Here is a 19,555-nt window from a genome sequence, read left to right on the forward strand (position 1 = left end):
AGATCAAAACAAGCAAGCAAATAAAACATGAAAGCATATTAATTTAAGCATGAATCATTCCCCATGTTGGTTTCCCCTAATCACCCATTTAACCCTAGCTAAGAGACTACTCACTCATTATCATGTTGATCATGCTAGCAAGGTTGTCAATCATACCAACAATATGAAACATGATGAATAAATGAAAGTAATTAACAATAATTAAAAAGGGATTAAGAGATTATACCTACTAATGATTCCAATAATAAAGCAAAGATAAAAGAAGTACTTGAATGCTTGATTGAGAGGTTGTCAATCTCCCAATAATGACCCAAATAATCTTCAATTACCCAAAATAAAGGATGAACAAAAGAGAGATTAAGGAAATAAAACTTGTATTAGAACTTGATTAATTGTTGATTACAAAACTAAAGAGAGATTTGATTGATATTAACTACTCTAATTATTGATAAGAAGAACATGCTCCTCTAATTAGACTAATGGGGTATTTATAGTGGAAATTAGGGAGGATGCATTAGGGTTAACTAAGGGCTAAACTAGTAATTACACTTTTTAGATTGAGCAAGGAGGAGCCGGTATTTTTCGAAGGAAGGGCTTCTTTCTTCGTAGCTTGGAGAAGAGGAAATCACGCCAGGTCTTTGGAATCCGGGCGGAATAAGGTCGGGACGGGCGGATTCTGGTGATGGGGTCCGAGCGGATTCGAGGGAATCCGGGCGGATTGTGGAGGTGGAATCCGAGCGGATTAGAGCAAAGCCGCACGGATTGTGCAGCTGTGGGACGGCCGGATTGGGGACAATCCGCACGGATTGTCACTCAGCAAGACATCTTCTTCTTTTCTTCCCTTTTCTTCATAAATTCCTTGGGGATTTCCTTGGGGACTCAAGGATCCTTTCTCAACATTGCTCTTCTACTATAATATGTACAAAGGCCTTCTAATCTTGTCTCTCCTTGACGCTTGGTCATTGAATTCGATCAATTTAGTCTCGTTTTGCCATGAAAATGCAAGATTCTTACTCCTTTCCTACCAAGGGATCAAAATCTCAAAGAATATGCAAAACAAAGAGCTAAAGATAATAAATGACCCAAATATGCACTAAAAACCATGGGAACAAGGCTAATTCGGGGGCTAAATATGCGCTAATTATGGTCACATCACTTACAACGCACCGCGGCTGGCGAGCCCTCCTCATATACGTACCATGGCTGGCGAGCCTTACTACGCATCGCGGCTGGCGAGCCCTCCTCATGTACGCACCAAAGTTGGCGAGTCTTTGTCCGCAAACACACGAGGACGTATCCGAAGATGCCTCATGTATGACTCTTTCTTATGGCCGACGAGCCTTTATACGTAGTCTAACGGACTTTAAACGACCCGTACGGACAGTCGACAGACTCTAAAATGTTCCCGATGACAGGTCATTGGCTCGTACCCTCGAGTCACCTTGGCGTCGCCCTTCCCGACGGCAGGTCCTTGGCCCGAATCCTTTCGAGCCGCCTCGATGTGGTTTGGGTCGCCCAGGTTGTAATCTTCGATTGACCTAGGGGCTCTACTTTGACTTTCGCCTTGTCCAAGCCTCAGTCAAAGTGGGGGCTCTGTAGATACCCAGTATCTGCTGAGACTCCAACAAACACTCGATGATTATTGGACTACAACATGTTTTTGAATCGCGGCGTTTGATCGACAGTTTGTGTACAACTTTACATCAGAAAACTTAAAATGATTTCGAAAATAAATTATTTCAAAACTTTTCAAAAGTACTTGGAGTGTTTAATGCACGACGACGGGGTCGCAATGACATTAACTAGAGTCAAAACCGACACCGGACCAAAAACCTACTCAAAAATTCAAATCCCGACTCGAACAACGAGTCAAACCGAGTCAACCACAAAAAATATACCATTTCAAACCTTCTATACTAAGATTTCCCGGATTCATGAATGGTCAAGTACCAAACATGTGACTACAAATCCTACGATAGAACAAATCATGATTGTACTTGTGTGAAAGTGACAGGACAACTCGAAGACCCGCGACGTGGCTCGCGCCTCTTTGAGCAGCCCAGGTGGCCACGTCGCTCAAAACTCACACAACCACTCATTTTCCTATAAATACCCCTCAAATGCCCCCATTTGAGAACTTACGCGAGTGTCCGCCCCCTCTTTTCTCCCTTAAAATTCTCGACTCGACTTCTTAAGTCACAATCCGACGCGTATTTACGACCTACCGATCGTAAATAAAAGCCTTACACATTGTTTGGTACCGTCATCATGCATTAAATCACTTGACCAACAATTTCGACCACTACACCGTCACTAATCTTAAGAAAACACTCTTTTTACTTACCTTAACGGTTTTAAACCGAGTCTTTTCCGACCAAACGAGTTGTTACACTTACGTCGGTTTCTCGCCATAACCAAACATGTAAGTATGAGGGTGTAAAACTCTTTCTTTTATCATGTCTTTGCTTGTTTTATGACCATAACATGCTAAAACATGCATAACACGATCCAAAACATAGGATAGACGAGCCAAAACTGAGTTTTGGCCTGAGGCAGAAGCCCCTTATTCTGCATAGAGGCCCGCGCCTCAACGGGGTTGTAACACCCCCATACTCCAAGTGCCTTACCAGGACCACTCAGGTATAAGGATGCCACCATCTCGGTTACCCGAGGCATGATATTCATAAGACAATAATGAAACAACTTTAAATGATATAACTTTAGTGAAAAGTACAACCAAGGCCAAATCCCAAAATACGGGTACAAGTTCTCAAACCAACTGTCTAAACAACTAAAGGCAAAGTTTATAAAACTACTAAGCTACAACGGAAGACTTATATCGTCGACAAAGGGCACATCCCAAAATCCCATGTGACTCAACTCAAACTGCTCAATTCTCGCTCACCATCCCCGAATGGATCACCGCAGTTTTACAAAACAACAACAACCGGGGTCGATTAATCACACAACTTATATATATCAACAATACGATAAATGCATGACACTTAACCGTCACACACACACAATCACACCAGTCCCATCAATCTCAATCATCGATCGTCCACTGGACTGGACCCCTGCCCGATGGGGGACCGCACCGTTCCCACCTAAGCCCCGCTCATCATACCGAGCGATAACCCTGTCCTATTAATGTGCACATCCCTTCTGTGGCGGGTTCCACAGAAGGAGAAACTAGGGCGTGAAGCCACTCCCGCAAGTGACCCCACTCAGCCGAGGGCACACCTCGAGAAACATAGACAACCAATCACAATCACAATCACAGCCGTCACAATACAATTACTATAGCAAACAATCAATCTCAACACATCAACAACCATCCCATTATGGGACTAATACTGAGTAGGAAATCCTACCTGGAAAGCACAACAATCAGACGGTCTCAACAGCTGTATCAAAAAGCCTCTTCTACAAATCCTCCTCCTATCATACATACACATAACCACTACCAATCATTATCTACAACAAAACCCCCAATTCCCCATATTAGGATTTAAACAAACTCAAAGAAACAGTATAAAATTGGTATGTAGATCTTACCCTTGACGCAAGGAACACTATGATGCAAAGAACAAGATGATCCGACACTCCTAGCCTTGGGGATTTGCCAACAACGCGACGAGAGAGAACTACGTAACTCTTTTTTGTTTTGAAGGGTTTAGAAAGGTTAAAAGTGATTAAATAAACTGACGGAAACCTTTTATATCAAACTCGCGTTATTAGCAAAACCAGTCAAAACATTCCCGTCAAACCGCTACTCGATCGAGTAGCTAAGGTACTCGATCGAGTGCCCCCTTACTCGATCGAGTATCTACGTTACTCGATCGAGTACCCAACAGGTCAGAAACTATTTTAAAACGCAACACACCCTTACTCGACAGAGTAAGGCCTACTCGATAGAGTACCCAGAGACTCATAAAACCGTAGTATTACAGTCTTCCCTCCTTAAAAAGAACTTCGTCCCCGAAGTTCAACCCATACATGAAACAACCATGCTAACTCGACCAAGACACACAACATAACTAAGAACTCAAGAACTCGACCAAACATAAAACATGAACTCTTAACACCCACTCCACCAACTATGTTTACTTCCTTAACATGACTCACGATATCGTATCCACCACATATATATCTCTCACAACACCAACTCCATACATAACCAACTACCATCCTCTAACGCTGCTAGCTCCATAGTATCATCCACTATCAAATCCAAAATCAAGACACTCATAGACATCAAACGGAATGTTACATTCTACCACCCTTAAAAGGAACTTCGTCCTCGAAGTTTACTAACACTCATAAACATCATCATCCAACTGTCAACACTGGTGAAATATTCTCACACTCCTAAACATCGAACTACTACAAGCACGGTCAAGACCTTTAACTAAATTAACCACAACACGAATCAACCTTTTATTCGACATCAAGACTCAAACTTCCAAATATATTACCATATGCACACCCATCAAAATCTCTTTTATCGCATCCTACTCCTCTTAAGATAAATGTTACGTCCGCGTAACTCGCTAATACTAAATCCTAGATATATCTTTTCATTATCCTCATCACCACCGCATGTCAAAGATAACCACCTATAATCTAAACACTCGCCATGGACATATCCAAGGCTCTCTTACTTAAACAACTCTCATACTTCACTTCACTTGTCACACCACCTAACCTATACCACAAAATCCTTAGCTTAACCCAAAACTTCACTTGTTCCCTATTACCGCAACATGACACACCTCTCTCTATATAAACTATCTAAAACGCTTATCGGCAAAAGCATAACTCACGATCCACACTTGTTACGTACACTCAGACTAGATCCTCAAGTTCCTTTCTTTCATTACTGCAAGACTTATACATAACTTAACACGACACTTATTATTCAACACCCTACACTCACTGTCTCAACAAAGGATTATGAACCACCTGCATATATCAGATCATTACCACACATGTTCTACGAATCTCTTGCCATGACTATGACTACCGATGCCTCATCTTAAAACAAGATCAAAATTATCAGAACAACTTCTCACAATCAGTCCCATCAACAGAATGTCACTATACCATGACAACAACGAAAACATGTACAACTCTCTTTCATATCATACTCTACCCTCATTCCAAAACTTAACTGGTAAGAAACATCGATAAAACAACTCGTCTATCTCGTACAAACTGAAACTCACAAGAAGCAACATCAAACAAAACAACAATCTATGTATGACTGGTATGTACTTTCGAAACTCGAATCATAATCATCCCACCTACTCCACCACAACCGGTGACGGCATCACAACACCGCCACCAACAGCCACACCGCAGTGCGAAAAACAATACCCGCATCTCAACACTAAATATCGTGCCCGGATCACCACCCGAGGCACCACAACCACATCGATAGTCATCACAACTGCATACAACTCCCATAAATACGACTCAATAACTTCTCCGACAAGAAAAACTTACTCAAATCCACTTTACTAAATAATAACACAACATATTTTATGAATTAAACAGATAATAACCTCGTGAATATCATCCCCTTACCATATCACAGATTGACATGTATCATGAATACATACAAGTATAACCAGTCATGCCAGATCACTCAAATTATTACCTTTTTGAATATCATTCAATTAGATTAGCGTACCCAACATGCATTACAGAACATTCAAATAACAACTTTATGATAATCACACTATACCACGTCTTGTGAGGTCAAAACCTCACACAAACATTTATATATCACAGACCCGTAATCACATCCGACCAGTCAATCCTGATCACGTAAGTTACCACCAGATAAAAGTTACCTCTCACCCGAGCTTAATTCGTATGCCCCTCATAACACATTCTCTCATTCGCATAACCATCACCTCATGCCAAATATAACCATACCATTAATACTCAACTACTAACAACCGCCTCATATAACCACATCTTATGCTCTCTCTCACAACCATACATATCAATCTGGTCTTTACAAAATCAACCTATTTAGGATTGCTATTTTTCTAATATACCATCACCCTTAACCACTAGTCACAAATCATAACACTACCACTGTCCGGACATTAAACCTCTTACACCCATCTCTAAACATCACGATTTCTTTCCTATCTTTGGTTAACATCCCAAACAACGAACATCAAATCCATCAACAAAATTACCTCAACATTCTTTCCAATACTATCCTTAATTGTATCATCATCTAACTCTCCACCAAAAATCTCGTATCGTGCAAATACTCCACCAACTTCATACTCCCTTAATTCCTCTAAACTCATGATTAATCATGTTGTCCTGACACTTCTGTATAACCATTAACTTACTTACTCTTGACAGTATCATACATCTCGACGATTCCTTACTTTTATGTCACATAACTCCGGTGAACATTTTTCTCAACTTACTTTTATCCTTCTTTTCTCTTTATACTCAACAATACCATTTAATAGTTCAACTCCTTATTACTTCTACCTAACTCTTTAGTGCTCCAATTACCTTCTCATCGCTCTAAAACCCAAATTCCATTATTTATATCGATATCACCTCGCTCTTTCTTACCATGTATCTTCTCTTCCTATGCTATCACTCACACTTGCCACTAATCTATCCATAAAATCAACGTTCACTGTCCAAACAATTGCATCTCCTTTGTACCTCTCTAGCAATCAGAATTCCTTTTGTACCGTTAATTGCCCAAAGAAATCACACAGTAGTTTCATCTCTTAATAAACCAAATCTCCCAAACTCACTCACTGTCTACAAATCCACCTCGCGACATGTCTCCACAAAGTTCACTATATACTACTCTTCTCAACCCCTTTAAAACGAACTTTCACTGTGTACATTCTTAACCCACACGACTCCTAACCATCCCCCTCTATGATTCTTTACACGTCTCAAGCTACCGCCATTTGCGTCCCTCATTTCAATCTTTTCATTCTCACGTTCTATAAACTCACGTCATCCCTTGCCCACATTCACTTATATTTTCATTACTCAACATACAATCATGTCACTCATCTCGTCTCACACAACATGCCCTATGCCTCAATTAAGCCTTACCAATCTTCCTTTTCTTTTTCCTCTACCGATCACAACACATATAAATCATGTCCTCCCCACCGAACTCATACTCATCATAGGTGCCACTCTTTACATCATAAGATTGGATAACTTACGTATCAGGATCAACATACATGTAAAACGGTGCATAAAGAAGCAAATTAATACCTTTAAATTAAACATAATATGCAACGAATGTTAAAAGATAAGCATATGACCCAAAACAGGGGTCACTAGATCGAGTACAGGCCACTCGATCGAGTAAGTGACTTACTCGATCGAGTAGGTGAAGATCAGAAGCACGTAAAACAAATCACCAAGGCTACTCGATCGAGTAACTAACATACTCGATCGAGTGACCCTTACTCGATCGAGTACCAAGGATACTCGATCGAGTGCCCCAATTCTCAACACTGTCCAGTTTTCGTAAATTAGTCATAACTCACTCATTTCTTGGTCGTTTTGGGCTTGTGACCTATCGTTAGAATCGTAAAAGGACAAGCTATCACCTCCAATTGGAATCACATCAAAATCATTTATGCATCTCAAGTTATAACAGTTTAAAGACAACCTCTTTATAAACGAAAAACACAACTATTGATTTTTACTTCCCAAACGACTTAAACAACAACAAGGTAGACAAAACGACTCTGTACACATAAAACCAGTATTGCTAATCTCATGTTACCATCTTCAAAAATCAAGCAACAACATCCATCATGCACATATATTATTTAACTCATTAGTCATGTACTAACCGCATACTTTAAATTTTATAACTTTTCGTAACACAACATTCTCATACATTACAAATCCTATTTCCATGTTACTAATACAACAACATTACAAATACACTTCGTCACCTAAACATATTCATAATCACAAAATTCATATTCTCATGCAATTGCTACTCCATATTTTCCAATCAATTCATCCATTTCCAACACATTACTCATCATTCTCATACACTTTTCTAACAATTCCAACCAACATTGTAAACCAACTATCATGCAACATGCTTTCAATCAACAACATACGAAATCACATTATCACCATCTTTTCTACACATTCCCCATTCTCCACATACATACATCCACTGATTCATGCCACACATCACCATATAGGTACACAATTCACAGGATAAACACATAGCGATCCCGACTCATATCCCATGGTGACCGGTTCAAAATTGTAGGGCGAGTTCGCGACTTTAGGACGTCTCCCAAGTCTTTGCATTAGCTCCTACAACCTTTACCCCGGGTTCATTTTAATTGACTCCCTATATTCATTGGGTTCATTGGTTACAAGTTTCGGGATCGTCGCTCTGATACCATTTGTAACACCCCCATACTCCAAGTGCCTTACCAGGACCACTCAGGTATAAGGATGCCACCATCTCGGTTACCCGAGGCATGATATTCATAAGACAATAATGAAACAACTTTAAATGATATAACTTTAGTAAAAAGTACAACCAAGGCCAAATCCCAAAATACGGGTACAAGTTCTCAAACCAACTGTCAAAACAACTAAAGGCAACGTTTATAAAACTACTAAGCTATAGCGGAAGACTTCTATCGTCGACAAAGGGCACATCCCAAAATCCCATGTGACTCAACTCAAACCTGCTCAATTACTTCTCACCATCCCCGAATGGATCACCGCAGGTTTTACAAAACAACAACCGGGGTCAGTACTAATCACACAACTTATATATATCAACAATACGATAAACAGACAGCTTAACCGTCACACACACACACAATCACACCAGTGCCATCAATCTCAATCATCGACTGTCCACTGGACCAGTCCTGCCAGTGGGGGACCGCAGCCGTTCCCACCTAAGCCCCGCTCATCATACCGAGCGATAACCCTGTCCCATTAATGTGCACATCCCTTCTGTGGCGGGTTCCACAGAAGGAGAAACTAGGGCGTGAAGCCACTCCCGCAAGTGACCCCACTCAGCCGAGGGCACGCCTCGAGAAACATAGACAACCAATCACAATCACAATCACAAATTGGTCACAATACAATTACTATAGCAAACAATCAATCTCAACACATCAACAACCATCCCATTATGGGACTAATACGAGTAGGAAATCCTACCCGAAAGCACAACAATCGAGACGGTCTCAACAGCTGTATCAAAAAGCCTCTTCTACAAATCCTCCTCCTATCATACATACACATAACCACTACCAATCATTATCTACAACAAAACCCCCAATTCCCCATATTAGGATTTAAACAAACTCAAAGAAACAGTATAAAATTGGTATGTAGATCTTACCCTTGACGCAAGGAACACTATGATGCAAAGAACAAGATGATCCGACACTCCTAGCCTTGGGGATTTGCCAACAACGCGACGAGAGAGAACTACGTAACTCCTTTTTCTTTTGAAGGGTTTAGAAAGGTTAAAAGTGATTAAATAAACTGACGGAAACCTTTTTAATCAAACTCGCGTTATTAGCAAAACCCGTCAAAACATTCCCCGTAAACCGGCTACTCGATCGAGTAGCTAAGGTACTCGATCGAGTGCCCCCTTACTCGATCGAGTATCTACGTTACTCGATCGAGTACCCAACAGGTCAGAAACTATTTTAAAACGCAACACACCCTTACTCGACAGAGTAAGGCCTACTCGATAGAGTACCCAGAGACTCATAAAACCGTAGTATTACAGGGGTGCCCAGGTCAGAAATCAACCGTGTTTGTTTTCGTCCTTCCTCATTAATCTATTTTCATATTTGTAATCGGTTTTTACCATTTCGAATGTTTCCAAACCCTTTTATTTATTTTTTACAAATTTTAACCATAAAAAATTTTTCACCCTTGGTTCTTAATACCATGACGGCTTAATCCGTGTTCCGGTGATAATATTTGGTTAATAACATTTAAAAGGTATTTTAAAGCCTTTTATTTCATTTCTTTACATTTTGAGAGGTATTTTAAAGCCTTTCATCATTTCTTTACATTTCCAAAATAAATGTATTAGTCACCAACACAAAGTAATCCTTGCTTCCACATACCATGCCGGATTTTAACCCGGGTACGATGATTAGTATCGACTAATTATATTCAAATGAACTTAAAACAATTAGTTCATAATTATTTTCAAAACTATTCATGTCAAGCTTGCCAAGTCGAACCCGACACCGAATATCATCAAAATAATGATGATTATTCAAGTCTCGTTCCTCAAATCAACAAATACGGTCTAAACGACCCTTTCAAACCAAAACGGGTTCAAATTCCCATTTTTCAACACGTTTTATAAACATTTTTCAAATGGTCAGAACGCGTCTTGAACCGTTGACTGACCCGCGCCTAAACAGGCCATTTCTTTCCTGTTTTCAAAACCAAGGGAGACACCATTGCATCGCCAATAGGCTCGCGCCTCATATGGCTGCCTGGTGTAGGGTCTGTTCCCCTTCCAGCATTAGTCTAGGACGATCCCGACTCCGGTTAAACCGGATATAGGACGAATCAGACGACTAATCATATTTGCGTAACACCTTACTAAGACAAGTGGATCACATTATGCACCATAAACCTAATACGGTGAATGGATGTTTAATTTCCGTCTTGCATGCAAATCAACCATTAATCCAACTCGACATCTTATACTTGATATTTGGATTAAATCAACCAACTTAGAAAGCTCTCACATGTTAGGTTTAAATTATTGGATGCGCATTCATGCATTTAAACCGTTTTATCAACTTTTGCACTCAACCAACCAAGATCGATCAGAGAGCCGCTACATGGCGGGATTGGGTGTCTGATTAAAGGGCTTCCCAATACGTACCTTCACCTCTTACTCAGAAACTTTGGATAGTCGACGACCTTATCCAGGGCGTACGAGAGTCATTCTAGAGATATGATTCTAAAGAGGGACGATTCCTTATCTTTAGTACCTATGTGAAACACTGCTTTGTGCTTCGTTTGACCGAGGTATAAAGTGGATTCAAACGGGTTCCAAGCAACCTACAAATGCTTGGTGGCGACTCCGAACATCTCAAATCGTTTCGAGACCCTTACCGAGACGAAACCGACCGATCTAAAACGATCCGGTTGAAAGCATTTTTACGCCGCCAAGCGTGGCTTTCAAAAGACCGCTGCACGTCCGCAGATCGACCGGGCTTGCAGGTGAGCCGATGTCCACAAAATGGCAGGACTTTCGCAAGGTGGATACGTCAGTTTTACGTTCTTCAATTATTATGGTTGTTTTAAAGTAATGTAACTTTGAAACGATTTAAATATTTTCATTTATATAGATAGTACACATTTAGTAGGTTATTAATTAAGAACAAATGATTCTTAATTAAGTTTAAAATCTCTTCCTTCTTTGTGTTGAGAAAAAGAGTTAAAAAAGGAAAAAGTTAATTTTAAGAAATAAATTATTGATTCAATCAAAATAATCAAAGAGAAAAAATAAATAAAAATAATCCAAGATTTGATTAATCAGTAGAGATACATAATTAAATTTTTTTTGAAGGAGATACATAATTAAATTTTGATTAAACAACAAAATAATCAAATGATATATTTCCGTCACAGGTTTGATTTTTTTTTGGGTGTAAAACGGGGTGTATTTTTGATGTAAATCGGGGTGTCCACCGTCGACAACAGTGTATAATCCCTTCATCGCGGGTGCTCTCACGAAGAGGTAAAGGGTTGGTGTGGACATGGGCCACCTGCACGCCAAGCCAATCCGTGGACGTGCAGCGGTCGGAAAACTACGCTCGGTGAAGGTCTAGAAACAATGCATAGATGTTCAGAGTTTCCACCAAGTAATTATAGGACGCCTGGAAACCATTCGAATCCACTTTGTACCTTGGTCAAAAGAAGCAAAAAGCGACGCTTGACATAGGTACTAAAGATAAGGAATCATCCCTCTTTAGCATCCTATCACTTGAATGACTCTCGTTCGCCCTGGATAAGGTCCTCCACTATCAAAAGTTTCTGAGTAAGAGGTGAGGGTACGTATTAGGAAGCTCTTTAATCGAACAACCAATCTCGCCCGCGGTTGCGGCCTCTACTGATTGATCTTGGTTTGTTAAGTGCAAAAGTTGATAAAACGGGTTAAATGCATGAATGCGCATCCACAAGTTTAAATCTAACATATGAGATTTGCTATATCGGTTGTTTATCCAAGTATCAAGTAATTGATGTCGAGTTGAATTTAATGTTGATTTTCATGCAAGACGAAAATTAAACATCCATTTATCAAGTTAGGTTTGTGGAGCTTAACACGATCCATTTGTCTTGAAAAGTGTTTTAGAATGCAAAGTATAGAATACAAACTCATCAATCTGATCCGTCCTGTATTCGGGTTAACCAAAGTCGAGATTGTCCAGGACGAGTGCTAGAAATAGGACAGGAGCAGTGCCAGACAGCCACTGAGGCGCGGGCCTGTTGACGATGCAAGGAGGACTGTCCAGATTTGAAATGTAGAATGCAGGAGCTGCCTTGGGGGCGCGATCCATCAGGCGATGGTCGTTTTTGTTGGAATGGTCGTTAAGACTGTTTTTGTGCTAATATGAAGAAAGGGACTCGGAATAATTATCATTTGTCTTTTTAATATTCGATGACGGGTTCGATTTTGCAAGATTCATATGGATAATTTTGTCAAAAGGATATAAAAAATGTTTTATATGAACTAATTATATTAATTTCATTGCTTTGTAATTAAAGTGTACAAAAATGTTTGATATGAACTAATTATATTAAGTTCATTGCTTTGTAATTGGCCAAGGTTTATCATCGAACTCGAGTTAAACCGACATGGTATGTAGAACCAAGGATGATTATTCGTGTATGACTAATATGGTTTTTGCAAGTAAATAAATGAAAAGAGGGCTTTAAAATACCCTTTAAAAATGTAATTAACCGAATATAATCACCGAGTCACGGATTAAACCGTCATGGCATGAAGAGCCAAGGGTGAATATGTAATACTCTGTAATTTTAATATATAATTTATAACTAGTGTAGATCCCGGGCAAATGCGCGGCTTTTTAGATAAGAACGTAGAAAGACATTAAATATTATATATCCTGGTAACATGTTTAAGCGGTATAATAAGAGAGAATATTTGATAATTTTAACACCAAATAAGATTAACATTTTAAGTGAACCTAATTATATACATTAGGGAGTATATTATTATACGATTACATTTACCAAAAGAATAACCGCCTTAATAATGGCTTAATTATACAATAAAATTGTGCAACATATTTTGTCTCATACGTATTATTAATGCAATGACATATGTATAAGAAAAAAAAATTTAAAATATCCCATTAATGTGTGTTTACAAATTAAAAATTAGTAGTAGTATCTCCTCTTTATGGTATATAATTATTATGATATAATTATGATATATTGTGAGAAGTGAGGACCAATCATAGAGCATTTCAATTGAGTGGGAAAATTTTAGAGAACTTTTATTCTCTTAGTAGTAGGGGAATTTATTTATTTATAAGATGTGAATAAATAATAATTGTTGTCGTAAAATGAAAAAGAAAAAAAAAACGGGTATAAAGACCACGGTTGACCGAGTGGTACTTGGAAAGGGGGATGCGTACTTGGTTTGGGTGTTATCTATACTACCTAGATATTTTGATTATTTAATTATTAAAGCAATTACCTAGAACCTTCCTACCACCTACCAAGTTTATATATAAACCAACTCATTCCTCACCATCACTTTTTATTCCACCTCAAAAACTCAACTTATAACTTGTGAGGAAGAGTATTTATGTGAGACAACTTTAAGACGGAGTTTTCACCTCGCACTAAATTAATCGTGGTAAGTTATCTAATCACATTACATCAATTGTTTACATTGACCAAAGACCGACCTTGACCCGCTGCTTTGACCAGGCCGTTGACCGCCGTGGGGCCTTTGACCGACGGGTTGACATCCGTCGGGTTGGCCCTGTTTGGGGGACGCGTTTGGGACGATTTTTGGGAGATTTTTTTGGGTAGTTTACATCTTAATTTAATCAATAAAGAATAGTTTATAATTGTATACAATCTAATTGTTGTTTAGGTGGTGGATTTGTGGAAGAGGCTTTCTAAGCTTAATTGTTGATTGAATTGTGAAGACTTGCTAAAGGTAGCATATCTACTCAAACTTAATTGTTTGTTAAATTAATGAATTGATGAATTTCTTATAAGACGGATTATTGTTATATTGTTGTCGTAAGATGAATTATTATTGCATTGTTGGCATGAGACAAATTGTTATTGCATTGTTTTTATGATAATTATTCCACCATAAGTTTATTGTTACAATTGTTGTCCTGAGCATCTTATAATCATACTATTATCACTACTGGTTGGTTCTCTATTGTTTATTGGCGTCTTAAAAGAGGGTTGGTATTGTGATTGTGATTATTGGTCGGCCAGGCACGGGGATGTTGAAGTGCCGTGGGCCTGTGCGATTGTGGTCGGCCAGGCACGGTGGTGTTGGAGTGACCGTGGATCTGAGCAGTGATTGTGATGTGACGGTGTTTGCGGTATTCGGTTGTGACGTGTCCAACGGTTTGAGGCACAAGTTTCTCTTGTTGTCTTTTTGTTGCAGGTTTATTATATTTACTTATTGTTGTTTAGTTATCCTACTCAACCTCGTGGTTGACCGTGTATTCATGAACACATGTGATGAACCAAATTTGGGGAGGATATTGATTGACAGGTTAGCTTTTAAGATGTGCTGGATGCTTGGAGGGAGCTTGGGACGTATGACCTTCGTCAGAGTCTAGAGATCACCTAGTTTATTCAGACGCTATTTATATTATTTTTTCGCTACAGTTGTAATAGACTTAATTTTATCATTTAATTATCTCGTTGGAACTTTTGTAGTAAAACCGTTTGAGGGAGTTTAATTATATCGTCTTAAAGTACTTTGGTAATTGTTTGTCTTTTATACTTACTACCTTAGGCAACTAAGATGGTAATACCTTTATTTATTTGGGAATGTCTTGCTAAAGGCTCCTCAATAAATAGGGGTGACTTAAATAAATGGGGGTGTTATAGAATATGATTCATGGTTAAAAATGCTTGTTATAAAAACGACTTGAAATATTTGAAATGGTAAAACCGATTGTAAATAAGAAATTAAATGAAGGATTGACGAACTCAAAGTTTGACCTAGGGTGCCATAAAAGGCGCGAGGTACCTAGTTGTGACTAGGAGCTTCTGCCTTAGGCCAAAACTCGGTTTTGGCTTGATCAATCCGTATTTTGGATCATGTTATGCATGTTTTATCATGTTAAAGACATAAAACAGATAAAAAGAACATGAAAGAAGGGGATTTATTACACCCTCATACTTACATGCTAGGTTGCTTGACGAGAAACCAACAGTGTAAAAACTCGTCAGTAGGAAAACGCGATTTAAAACCATTTTTGTAAAATATGGAGTGTTGCTTTGCTTTAGTGATGGTGTAGTTGGTCGAAGTGTTAAGTCAAGTGATTTAATGCACGATGACAATACCAAACAATGTGTAAGGCTCTTAATTTCAATCGGTAGTTCGAAAATACGTGTCGTTTGTTGACTCGGAAAGTCGAGGTCTAGAATTTTAGGGGAGAAAACAAGGGGCGGACTCCCGCGTACCTTCAAATGGTGGAATTTGAGGGGTATTTATAGAGGATTGTGTGGTGGTGTGCGTTTTGGGTGATGTGGCCATATATACTGCTTGAAGAGGTGCGAGCATGTCCGTGGGTCTTCAAGTTGTCATGTCACTATCACGCATTTGAATTTGTGGTTTGTTCTATCCTAGGTTTTGTATGACATGATTGTTGTACTTGACCATCAAGTATACCGTGTATACTTAGCATGGAAGCATTGTGGGGTTTATTTTTTATGTTTGTCTCGGTTTGACTCGTTGTTGAAGTTGGATTTGAATTTTGAGTCGGTTTTTGGTCCGATGTGGGTTTTGACTCTATTTAGTGTGATTGCGACTCCATTGTCGTGCATAAAACACTTCAGGTATTTTGAAATGTTTTGAAAATGTTTTCGTTTTTAAAATCGTTTTTGAGTTTTCCGACGCGTAGTTATATAAACTGTCGATCAAACATAGTGATTCCTAAGCATGTTTTAGTCCAATAATCATCGGGTGTTTGTTGGGGATTCAACAGATATCGGGTATATACAAGGCCCCCACTTTGGCTGAGGCTTGGACAGGGCGAAAATCAAAGTACAGCCCCCAGGTCAATCGTAGATTACAACCTAGAGACCGAAGCACCGTCGAGGCGGCTCAAAAGGATTTGAGCCAAGGACTTGCCATTTGAAAGGGCGACGTCGAGGGTAATCGGGGATTCGAGCCAAGGTCATGTCACCAGGAACATTTTAGAGTCTGTTGATTGCCAGCATGGGTCGTTTAAAGTCCGTTAGACTACGTATAAAGGCTCGCCAACCATAGGAAGGAGTCATACCTGAGGCATCTTCGGGATATGTCCTTGAATTGTTTCTTGTTCGCACGTTGAGGCTCGCCAGTCATTGAAGGTGCGTAGAGACTCGCCAGCCATTAAAGGTGCGTAGAGGCTCGCCAGCTATTAAAGGTGCGTAGAGACTCGCCAATCATTGAAGGTGCGTAAAGACTCGCCAGCCATTAAAGGTGCATAGAGACTCACCAGCCATTGAAGGTGCGTAGAGACTCGCCAGCCATTGAAAGTGCATAGAGGCTCGCCATCCATTGAAGGTGCGTAGAGACTCGTTATCCATTATAGGTTCGTAGAGACTCGCCAGCCAATGAAGGTGTGTAGAGACTCGCCAAGCATTAAAGGTGCGTAGAGACTCGCCAGCCATTGAAGGTGCGTAGAGACTCGCCAGCCATTAAAGGTGCATAGAGACTCGCAAGCCATTGAAGGTCGAATGGTCGACTGCGAGAAATAGCCTGAATTACCGGGCTTATTTCAAGAGGTTGTTTGTCCAACCAACCCAATGGGGAGCGAAGGCGATGTCGCTGGGGGCGAAAGGTGCCATATTTTACTTTGTTTGACTACCGGTCGTTTCTGGTTTTTGCCAATTTGCTGGAGGATGACTCCTTGCAGAGGTTTCGAGGGGTTCCGCTGGGGTGTTTTTGGGTGTTTATAAGGGATGTTTGCGGTGTTGGAAAGAGAGGCCTTTTGTAACTTGGGCCTGGCTCTTGCGGATGATGGCCTCTATTACTGCCATTCTTAACATTGAAGAGAAGTAACGATTTTTATTGCCGTTATTTGAAATTTGTGATGATAACGAATTTGATTTTTCGCCATTTGCAACTTGGAAAATTTGTGATAATAGCGGGTTTTGATTTCGCTATTTGCTATTCGTGTTTGAAAATAATGGATTTTAATTGCGTAATTTGGAATCTTGCGAAGATAACGAATTTGAATTTCGTCATTTGCTATTTTTGTTTGAAATAACGGTTTTTAATTCCGTCATTTGGGATTTTGTGAGAATAGCGAATTTAAATTTCGCCATTTGCTATTTTTGTTTGAAAAATTTGTTGTGATAATAGCGAATTTTACTTTCGCTATTTGCTATTTGTGTTTGAAAATAACAGTTTTTAATTGCGTCATTTGAAATTTGTGCTGAGAATAGCGAGTTTGAATTTCGCTATTTGTTATTTTGTGTTGAAAATTTTTGTTGTGATAATAGCGAATTTTACTTTCGTTATTTGCTATTTGTGTTCGAAATAACGGTTTTTAATTCCATCATTCGAGATTTTGTAAAAATAACGAATTTGAATTCCGTCATTTGCTACTTGTGTTGAGTGTTTTTGTGTTGGTGTTTGGGCATGCGTTTTGGGCTAAAGCCCAAAACTTTCCAGAAAAGACAGGAGTACGCCAAAGAGGCGCGAGCCCTTTGACAATACAAAGGGCTCCCGCTATTTTCTTCAAAACAAAGGTGATAGCCTGTTGCTCCTCATTCGTGATTTTTTTCGACAAAATCAAACAAAAGCTCTCAAAAATCTCCATTGTTTATCTCATTGCTTGCTTGGATTCATGCTATAATCCCCATGTCATCTCAATGTATGTAAATCCTCTTGATTCCACTTGAATTTGTTTGCCTTTTTGTTGCTTGAATTGGGACGAAACCCTAATTCATTTGAAATCGATTTGGGCGTTTTTGATTTGCCCATTTTCAAGTGGAATTGATGCTTGCATTAGGTTAGAAACTTGTTTAGGAGTACATGGGTGCTTTTATTTTGCATTTTGGTCCCCGCTCCCGCTCCCTAGGTGCGAAAAACGCGAATAATGTGGAAAAACCGTCTTATTCCGCAATGTCGTGCTTGTTTGCTTGAGTCGTGTGACCCACTAGGTTGCATTATAGTCGGGGAACGCCATCTTTGTTAGGTCAGACCTTCGTTGTGTGCTAGGGGCGAAATTTCGCATTTTGCCCTTATCAGACGGTCTTATGCTGACGAATTAAGCGCTTGCTAGGGCTCGAACTGAGCCGTCTTGCTTGGAATATACCTTAATGATAATTTAAGTCGTCTTGGGGTATGATCGCGTTACGTTGCATTGTTGCGGCCATAATTTGAATTTTTGACCTGTTTGCGCTCAATTTGGTGTAAAATTGCCTTTTGAACTTTGTAAAACGCCTGGTTGGGACGGGCGGCTATTTTTTTGCTTATTGTTTTTTTTGCAAGCCTTGTGTTAGCCCGAGGGTGTTTGGTTGTCTTTGTGTTTTTGTTTTTTTTTTTTCTCTGCTGTTGTTTTGATTCGTCTTTTGCTTGAAAAGATGGGTGAGTCGTCTTTTTTGTGAGTTTTTTTGTGCTGGTTGGGATTGGGCGGGTTTTCCCTTGCTATTTTTTGCTTTTGTTTTGTATTTGCTGGTGATTTTTGTTTTTTTTGACTTGGTCTGTTTTGTGCCGTCGTAAAGCCAAAATTTCAGCTGACGTTGTTTTTGTTTGGGTTTCAGGTGAGTGTTCGGGGGCTGCTAGGCCTGCTGGGTCCGAGGCTAAGGCCTTGGAGGAGGAGGAGGAGGAGGAGGAGGAGGAGGAGGAGGTCTTGAGGACCTTAAAGTCTTTAGTTGGGTCCGAGCCGATCAGTACCTCGGGGAGTGTGCTGGAGGTAGTGGTGGAGGACGCTGCCGAGGAGGAACCCATTGTTGAGGCTGCTTGAGTTGAGAGGGTTGTAGAGGCTCGGGAGGAGTCTGGCATGGTTTTTGGTGTTAGAGGGACTCGGGCGGAGTCCACGGCTTGCATTTCCGGGAGGAGGGTCACTTACAGGAGTAGAGCTCCTCGGGTTCCTACGCAGGAGCTCGAAAGAGTCGTGCGGGTCGTTGAGAGGGGTCCTCGTTGTACCGTGAAGTCTCGCGGTGCAAAGAGGCGGAGAGTGGAGACAGAGGCAGACGATGCTTTTGTCCGTGACTGGGACGCTAGGCAGATCCAGGCTCCGCGGGGTTGAACTTGCGGGCTACGCTTGCTAGG

General features: G+C 40.0%; 1 long non-coding RNA gene across 1 annotated transcript; it reads left to right on the top strand.

Moving 5' to 3' along the window:
* The first annotated feature begins 13,854 nt into the window (after nucleotides 1–13,854).
* LOC141594378 (uncharacterized) lies at nucleotides 13,855–19,100 on the top strand. Its single transcript, XR_012522160.1, has 3 exons — nucleotides 13,855–13,942; nucleotides 14,186–14,251; nucleotides 19,045–19,100. It is a non-coding gene; the product is annotated as an uncharacterized LOC141594378 (long non-coding RNA).
* Nucleotides 19,101–19,555: the final 455 nt, after the last annotated feature.

The sequence above is a fragment of the Silene latifolia genome, chromosome 8, assembly GCF_048544455.1.
Source record: "Silene latifolia isolate original U9 population chromosome 8, ASM4854445v1, whole genome shotgun sequence".
NCBI classification, from domain to species: domain Eukaryota; kingdom Viridiplantae; phylum Streptophyta; class Magnoliopsida; order Caryophyllales; family Caryophyllaceae; genus Silene; species Silene latifolia.